The sequence below is a fragment of the Diabrotica virgifera genome, chromosome 2 (genome assembly GCF_917563875.1).
Source record: "Diabrotica virgifera virgifera chromosome 2, PGI_DIABVI_V3a".
NCBI lineage: Eukaryota > Metazoa > Arthropoda > Insecta > Coleoptera > Chrysomelidae > Diabrotica > Diabrotica virgifera.
This window is the reverse complement of record NC_065444.1, coordinates 241,215,069-241,225,088: the sequence shown is the minus strand read 5'-3', so window position 1 is coordinate 241,225,088 and position 10,020 is coordinate 241,215,069.

The following is a 10,020-nucleotide window of genomic DNA, read 5'->3' as shown; positions in this document are numbered from 1 at the left end:
CCTAAATATAAAGAAAATAGGCCAGTATATTATCAAAATATGTCGGAATGTTTTAAAAATTCATAGCTATAACTAGTGGAAACTATATGTTACCAACATGCTAACCAGGAACAATCTACTAGTTATTCATGCAGTGAGGACATAAATCCAGCAATTAGAAGAAACAGCTTAGCACGAACTCCTACACCTGCAAGAACTCAAAAAGACAGTTCCAATTCACTAGATGAACAGCAGAAAATAAAAACACGCAACAACAATCTACAATCGCATTTAACAAATTTTCCAATAGATAAACCGCAAGAACATCTCCCAGATGCCGATGTGGCAAAAAGTGATGGTGAATGGGTAACAGTCCACCACAATAAACGTCAACGCAATGACGACAGTCCTGATTTGAAAAAAAAAAACAAAGAAGCTACAGTCAATGATTATTGGCTGAGTAAAACTCTTCATACATCTAACAGATACGAGTTACTTGAAGATGATACATTTCGTGAAGAAGTTGAAACGTTGGAAGACCGAAGAGAGGAACAGCCACCACCCATATTTATACAAAATGTTGAGCGTATCAAACTACTACAGGAATTACTACAGCAGATAACACCAGGTAAATATACTTGCTAACATAAATGTATTGCTAACAATCAAATTAAAGTTCAAGCTGATTCATCACTCAGTAACATACATACGAACTAAAACAAAACCGAGGATTCCGAGTTGTTATACGTAATATCCACCCTTCAACAAATCCAGGCGACATTAAAAAAGCACTGCTGGAGCACGGGCATACAGCCCTGAATATCTCTAATATTAAGTAAAGGGGAACCAAAGAAAGGTCTGCCACTATTTAATATAGAACTGGATATTCACAGCAATAATAAAGTATATTTGAGATCACGAAATTACTCAATACTATTGTTACAGTTGAGCCACCGCATCCGAAGAGGGAACTACCCCAATGTCAAAGATGTCAACATTTTGGCCATACACACAATTATTGCCACAGGAGTCCGCGCTGCGTAAAATGCGTAGGAAATCACCTATCGTCTAAATGCCCAAAACAAAAGAATATAAAAGATGTCCAATGTGTAAGTTGGAAGGAAAATCATCCTGCAAGCTACAAAGGATGTTCAGTATACAAAGAGCTGCAAAAGAAAAAAATTCCATCGCTTCGAGAAAAAAACGCAAGTCAATCACCTCGTGTTGCACATTCGTCAATCACTCAACCAAATATTAGTTATGCGAACATTGCTGCAGGAAAAGATAATAAAAACATAACTAACACAAATGAAACTACTCACGAAATAGAAACAGCAACTCCCCAATATATACAAAACGATTTAGAACTTCTGGTACATAAGCTAATGAAAAGAATGGATACGATATTTGATCTAATAATGTCTCTGATATCTAAGTTTAACCTTCAACACTTAACTTAAGATGTGCTGTTGGAATGCCAATGGCTTAACTAATCATTTCCACGAAGTAAAAGCTTTTATTAATTCTCATAATCTAGATGTTATGTTTATTTCCGAAGCACACATGACTATTAAGAGTTATTTTAATATTACCAAATATTCAACCTATGTAACTCAACACCCATTAGGAAAGGCGCATGGATGTACGGCAATTATTATCAGAAATAATATTAAGCATCATGAAATAAACAAAATTAGTAAAGTTAACATTCAAGCCACATCAGTGTCGGTAGAAGATTCACAAGGCCCGATTATTTTATATGCTGTTTACTGTCCACCAAATAAAATAATTAGAGCTGATCATTTTATTGAATGCTTTAAGATGCTCGGACACCGTTTCATTGCCGCTGGAGATTAAAATGCCAAACATCACAAATGGAGCTCCAGAATCATAACCTCACGCGGGCGAGAATTATTAAAAAGTATTAATAAGAATCATTTAACTCCTCTCTCCACTGGACAGCCTACTTATGGGCCCACCGATAGACAAAAAATTCCCGTTCTTATTGATTTCACTCTATTAATAGAATAACACACACCTATATCCAAATTTCTCCTTCTTTTGACCTATTATCGGATCATTTCCCTTTCTTCATAACCTACTAAGCCAAATTCGTAATTGTCCTAAACTTTTAACACTTTGTAATAAAAGAAAAAACTGGAGTAGATATAGAGACGAAATAAAAACATCCATTAACCTAAACTTCCCTCTTAAAAGTGACAATGACATAGAAAATGCAGTTGCTCACTTAACTACAAATTATTCAGCAAGCTGCTTGGTCGTCCACCCCAGAGATTACCTACACACACAACTCCGAGTCGTATCCTGCTCACATAAATACATTTATACTGGAAAAAAGAAAACTAAGAAAGAGGTGGAAGCTCACTAGGCACCCAGAAGATAAAACAAATCTTAATAGAGCTTGCAGATTACTCAAAAGAAACTTGATCCAACCTAAAGACAATGGAATCGCCAACTATTTAAAGAACCTCTCACCTGCAGATGATACAAACTATTCTCTGTGGAAACTAACATATAAACTTAAAGACAACGAACAAATGAATATGCCAATCAGGAAACCAAATGGCACATGGGCTAAAACTGACAAAGATAAAGCATATACTTTCGCAAATCATTTATGCGAGGTATTTCAACCGCATCAGAGGGAAGTATCAGCTGAAGAGGAAGAAGTTATTCATGAAGTCGTACACGCGCCATATCAAATGGCTCCGCCTCTTAAAATTTTTAAGGAATCTGAAGAAGTTATTGATAATCTGGAAAATAAGAAGTCACCTGGATATGATATATTATCTAGTTTGGTACTAAAAAATCTACCCAACGAAGGTGTAAGTTTAATTACCTATACAATTCAATATTAAAAACAGGCTACTTTACACTCCAATGGAAAGTAGCTCAAATTGTTCTAATCCCAAAACTTAATAAGGATCACGCGGAAGTATCTTCATACCGTCCAATAAGCTTGTTGCCTATTATATCCAAAGTATTTGAGCGGCTTTTTCTGAGAAGACTAGACCCTATCTTAGACAGCAGCAATATTTTACCTAATTATCAGTTTGGATTTAGAAAACAACATGGTACCATCGAGCAAATTCATAGAGTGGTAAAAACTATCAGAAATTCGCTCGAACACAAAAATTACTGTACAGCTGCATTTCTACATATTTCACAGGCATTCGACAAAGTTTGGCATGTAGGTCTTATCTCCAAAATTAAATCCATATTTCCTTATCCCATAAGTTTTTTATTAAGATCCTATCTGACAGATAGATTTTTTCAAGTCAAAAGAGGTGGGGAAATTACCAACCTGTTCCCAATATGTTCTGGAGTTCCACAAGGAAGCATATTAGGACCAACACTCTACTTAATATACACCAACCACCAATAATATAACAATTGCTACATATGCGGATACACTGTTATCATGGCTTCAAATTCTATAGCAACGGAAGTATCCGAGGTATTGCAAAACCATCTGCTTAAACTAGAGAGCTGGCTTAAACTGTGGCGAGTCCAAGTCAACAGTTTATAGTCAACACAGATAACATTTACTTTAAAAGGTGTCGCGCCACCTGTTTCTATAAATAACACTCCACTACCAGTCAATACAGTCGTGAAATACCTCGGAATTCATTTGGAGAGTAAACTTAATTGGGGCACCCACATTTGGAAAAAAACGTCTTCAACTTAGCTTAATCTACAGGAAAATGTATTGGTACATGAATCAAAAATCAAATCTCAGCCTGGAGAACAAACTTCTTATTTATAAATGTATTGTAAAACCGGTATGGCTATATGCAGCACAAATATGGGGAACATCAAGTAACACCAACATTCAAAAACTTCAACGATTTCAATCAAAAGTATTGCGAACAGATCTGCACTGCACCATGGTATGTTACGAACCACAGGTTACACCACGATCTACAGCTACCAACTGTTAGCGAAGCAATCTCTGGCGTAAGCTCTACGTACAAGACCAGACTATCTTGCCATCCAAATCCACTCGCCACGGACCTGCTCAACATTTCTCATGAAAGACGATTAAAAAGACCTGACCCTTTGGACCTCTAGTACATCTGGACATCAGAGCAACAACAGAGTACAGTGTCATAGTGCGGTGAAATAATCAAGTGTTAGTTTCAGTGGTTTTTTTAAACTTTTTTCGTATTTTTATTCTTGTTTTTAGATTTCTAATAATCATATTTATTGCCCGTGCTGTATACTATACTACATTTTACCTATTATGTTCCAAGTAACTGTTATGTTGTATATTTTAAAAATTATAATTTCTTATATGTCTTACAGGGTGCTCGCCACTGGGCGGCTTCCCTCTATGTTATTTTACAATAATTATGCATATTGCTTATTGTTTGTGATGAGACAGATTGCAATAAACATTGGATGTTATTAAAAAAAAATAAAAATACACGTGCAGGCTAAGTTACTTAAAGAGAATCATGAAAAATTTACTTTTTAAAAGAAACTTTTGGAATCTACTTAGCAAGGTAAATAATATCTGTATCAATCAGTTGTAAAATAAAAATTTAAAATATTATTTTCTATCATAAATAGTATGTATCATGTAGCACAACCTAATTTTTTTCAAATCCAAAGAAAACTAATAAGAATTTTTGGAAAACTTAAACGCAGAATGAAAGATTACATCATTACCGAGGGTAAAAAGTTCCTGAAAACTTTTATAATGTTTATTTTAATAAGTTAGAGGGGTAAAAAAGAAGAGAAAATGGAGTGTGATTTTCAACTTCAAATACCTCGTTCAAAAGAAACTTGATGTTTATTCTAAGGGACTTTCTACCCTCGGTAATCCTGTAATCTTTCATTCTGTGATAAAGAAGACCGTGATGGCTTTGTCACGGTCATCTTCAATGTCAGATAACTCTGATATGACGTAAAGAGAAGATGTTTTTTTATTTCAAATTTGATCTAACCTCCTTTGTCACTTTGCCTCCATAAAATCATTGATTGGATTACTCGTATTTTATGTTTTTACAAAGTTTATACGAATTATTTTTATATAAAATCGGAATCTGTGCATCTCGCTTGACCAATTTTATTCCAAATAATACTATTAATATAAAACAATCGAATTTGTCAAAATCGCAACGAACCTGATGACGAATATAATGAACAGTTTGTTTGAATTTATTAAATATTCAAAAGAGAGAGCAGTGGACTATAGGCCAATAAATGACTCTTTTGGAGTGTAATTTTCAGGGGCAACTCCGAATTGCATGAAAATTTGGATTTAGGTTCTACTTACCCTCCACTTCAAAGTTGAATTTGTGCCGTTGGTTGCTTTTACTTGGGGGGTAACATTTACCCCTTCTCGGGGGGTGAAAAACGCGTGTTTAAAATAAGGCCGGAAATGGATAAATTGACTTATTTTAAGCACCTTTTGTTCTATAACGTTTTTTACGTAAGTCAATATTTTTCGAGTTATTCGCGATTTAAAATGTTTATTTTTCGACAAAATAACTACGTTTTCAGACTGTTTTTCCCTAATAACTCAAAAAGTAAATATTTTATCGGAAAAAATATTTTCAGCAAAACTGTAGCCTATTAAAAAACTAAAAAAATGGTGTACCAGTAAAATCTACAAATTGAGTAAAAGCAAAGTTGTAGCTCATGAAAAATACGTTCTTATTCGTCTAATTCCAAATCGAATAATTCAACGCGAAATCACCGAAGAAAGAAGCATTTTTCGGGAAAACCTTATTAAATTTTTTAAAGTATCGAAAAAAGCTTATTATTTGTTTTTTACAAAAGTTTACAGCATCAACAATAAACGAGTTACACTGAAAAAAAGTTGGCCCCTTTTTTTTTGGAAAAAAAATCGTGAAAACCTCCCACTATTTGACACCCTAAATGAAATTAATCGTTTGGCTTTACCATCTATTTTAACTGTATGTGTATTGTTTATATGATCTGTAAGTTTGATTGGCTTGCAGTGCTTATTAATAAAAACATTTGGTTTTATAGTAAAAAAAAAAAATGTTCTAAAAATTTTTGAAAAATTTAATTTTTTCAAAATAACTTAAAAAGTATTAGCGATAATAAAAATCTTAAAGAGTAAAAAAATGTAGGTTTTGCTATTATAAATATGCTAGTTTCATTTTGTTTCTCCGTAAGACAAAAATTGGTTAAGATATGGCTGTTCAAAATTTGCATACACTCGTGATTAGTGACCCATTCAAGCTTTCTCGATTATAACCCTTTCAAAAGTAAACTTTTTAAACCGGTGAGACTGACATACCATATAAAAAATAGATAGGTAAGTAAATTGTTTGTAAAGCGGTAGCGATTAATTTCATTTGGGGAGCTAAACACGGCGAGATTTTCATGATTTTTTACAAAAAAAAAGAGGGCCTACTTTATTTTGAGCGTAACTCGCTTATTTTGAATGCAAAAACTTTTGTTAACAATTAAAATAAAGCTTTTTATAAACACATTAAAAAATTTAAACGGGTTTTTCCCGAAAAGTGCTCAATTTTTCGGTGATTTCACCTTGAAATATTCGATTTGGAATTAGACGAATAAGAACGTATTTTTCATGAGCTACAACTTTGTTTTTGTTTGATTGAAAGACTTTACTGATACACCATTTTTTTGGGTTTTTTTAAGCTACACTTTTGCTAAGGATATTTTTTCGATAAAATATTTACTTTTTGAGTTATTTGCGAGAAACCGTCTGAAAACAGTTTTTTTGTCGAAAAATCAACATTTTCAATGGCAAATAACTCGAAAAGTATTGACTTACGTAAAAAACTCTATAGAATAAAAGTTGCTTAAAATCAGTCAATTTATCCATTTCCGGTCTTATCTTGAACGTATGTTTTTTCACGCCCGAGAAGGGGTGACTGTCACCCCCCAAGTAAAAGCAACCAACGGCACAATTTCAACTTTGCAGTGGAGGGTAAGTGGAACCTAAATCCAAATTTTCATGCAATTCGGAGTTGCCCCTGAAAATTACACGGTATCGCCGAATTTCCCGTTCATTTACTGGGCTACTAGCATATATGTTATTATTTCGTTACCTGAAGTGTAAAATATTTTTGCGAAGGCCTTTGTTCAATATTTTCGTTTCCATAGAAACGTTTTTAAAACTATTCGGGTTGGAGTTAACAAAAAACAACTATTTCGTGGATATTTATTTGTTATTTTTTATATCGGTAAATATGTTTTACACAAACATGTTAAAAGTATAAACGCTTTAACTTATTTCGACACCCCCATCGAACAAGGTTGTAACTCATTTTTAGCGATTTTACAGGAGAGGCAAAAATCGAATTTTTAAAAATTTGTAGCGAAATGATTAGACCATTTTACACTAATGTGATATGATATTTATAACATAATAAGGGATTACTGTGAGATGTATGCTTTGTAATTTTATTAGCTATTGAGAATCTTGAGTTTGATTGAGATACAACCTTGAGATTAAACATGAGTATTTGTAGAAAAAGGTTGTAACTCGCGTAACAACCATTTTACACTCTCCGTGTTAATTATTTTTCCCGTTTAACTAGTAAAAGGATGTATGTTTTGAGTTATTTGCAATATAGCTAGGAGAAAATTAGTTTTTATGGTATATTTAAACAAAATATCAACTCAGAGTTTACACAATTTTAATTGGAAATTATAAATTTTACAATAACAAAAATATTCAACACAACTTCTATCGCTATGACAAAATCATGGTATAAAATATCTCAAATTTTTCGAATTTTTATTGCGTATTTATCTGTAAATATTTAATTTTAAACCATTTTAGTTTATTACTTTACTCTTTTACTATTAATATCTACTTCAAAATTAACATGTGTGCCCTTAAATGGGTCAAAATTTAGAATTTGCTTCTAATTTATTTCATTTACGGATTTAGACTTGCCTGATGCTTTGGCATATCGTATCATGGTTAACCATTGGTGTGGAGCATATACGACTTAATGTTTTTTCTGCTTTTTTTATAAGGGCATGCATTGAATCACCATCGTTTTGTGAATGTGCTATTTCTAAAAATACATTAAACTTTTTCACTACATATAATTACGTAGCAAACACTATTCGATACTTATTTTGTCCACCGCAATTACCAAAAAGAAAAAAAAAATCTCCGTAAATCCGTTTTTACTTTTATTTCGATAATTTGACTTATGAGATGCACCATATGTTTGAATACGTTATAAATTAAACATACGTGCAACAAAGTTGTAACTCATTTAAAAACCATGTTGATCGTCAAGTATAAAGAAAGTAAATATTTTACATAGGGAGTATCCAGTGTTACTGCCTTCTTCAAGCTAAAATGGAGTAAAATGGCATACTTAACTTAAAATACAACTTCTTATTAGCCAAACTATTGAGAATTAAACTATGTCGTTTATATTGACGTATGCGCAATTTTTTGCTGAATTCGCCTGTGTTGAAATCTGAAAAAAGATGTAACTTGAGTTACAACCTTGTTCGATGGGGGTGTCGATTTATATGCACAATATGCCGTTAAGACCTAGGGCATTTTTTAAAAACATAATCATAAAGTTAGCTAGTCACAAATTATTTTAAACAAAACTCAAACTTTTTGAAAACAAAAAAACAAAATTTTTGAATAAGTTTGACAATTTATAGCTTTATTATTTGTGTTCCGATTTTCAAGATTCTTGCACCAGTTTGTAGGTACATGTATTGGTATCGTTTGGTATTATTCCTATAAAAAAATTGCTTAGATGGCATTATACGGGGGTGAAATAAAGCGCTGTATTCTCTCCTAACTTTAAAAAATTCTGGGGAAAAATACAATAGCTCATTTTATTTCATAGTCCTGTCATATTATCCCGGATACATCACTAAAATTTTGTTTTTTGAATTATTCAAATATCTCTTTTTTTGTAAGAGCCGTACCATTTTTTGTAAATAAAAACATTGATTAACTCATAAAATAGAGGTTAGATTGATAATATCAGAATGGCCCGCATGCAACCCATATCTCAATGCTATTCAGCATTTATGGGATGAACCAAAAAAGCTATTCGCCGCCATCCTAGGCCTCCAGAAAATTTGGTACAGTTATGGACCTGGTAAAGGAATATTGGGCTATTCCCCAGGCAAGGATAACACATCTTTATTCGATGCTAAACAGATTGAGAGCAGTCGTTGCTGCAAGAGGTGGACATACCCGCTATTGAATTGTTGTGTTGGGTTGTTAATTTTGTTCGGTATTGTTAATTTTAGTTCGTTTGAAATTTTTAATTAAATAAACCTTCAAATCAGTGTTTTTATTTACAGCTCTTACAAAAAAGAGATATTCGGATAATTTAAAAAACAGAACTTTAGCGATACCTCCAGGATAATACAAAAGGAGTATGAAATAAAATCGGCCCTTCAATTTTTCCACAGAATTTTTTAAATTTAAGAGAAAAAACAACGCTTCCATTCACCACCGTATAATACCATCTAAGCAAAAAAAAATGTATTACTGGAATAATAACAAACGACATCAATACATGTACCTGCAAATTGATAATAAAGTTATAGATTGTCAAACTTATATATATATATATTTTGGTACATGCTATTTTGATATGTTTAGCGTGTGTTTGATAGAAAAATATTTGTTAAAGGAAGGGAAGCAGAACTATTCAGATGTTTCAAACTTAATTGTAATAAATCAATGTATATATTAAAGTATATATTTAGGTTAGCAAAATAAATATATGTATTTAGTTGACATAACACGTAAAAAATATTGTTAAAATAATTTTTATACGTAAGTTAATTATTATAATCAACTATTCTAAATGGGAAGTAAGCCACAATTTAACTAAAAAAATGATTTTATTAACGTTTCGACGTCCAAATCGGATGTCATTGTCAAAATACAAAAATTAGTCAGATTAAATAAATTATTAGAAAAATTTTTTACTAAGCAACACCATTTTTGTTTAAGTTAATAATATTTTGTATTTTGACAACGACGTCCGATTTAGACGTCGAAACGTTAAT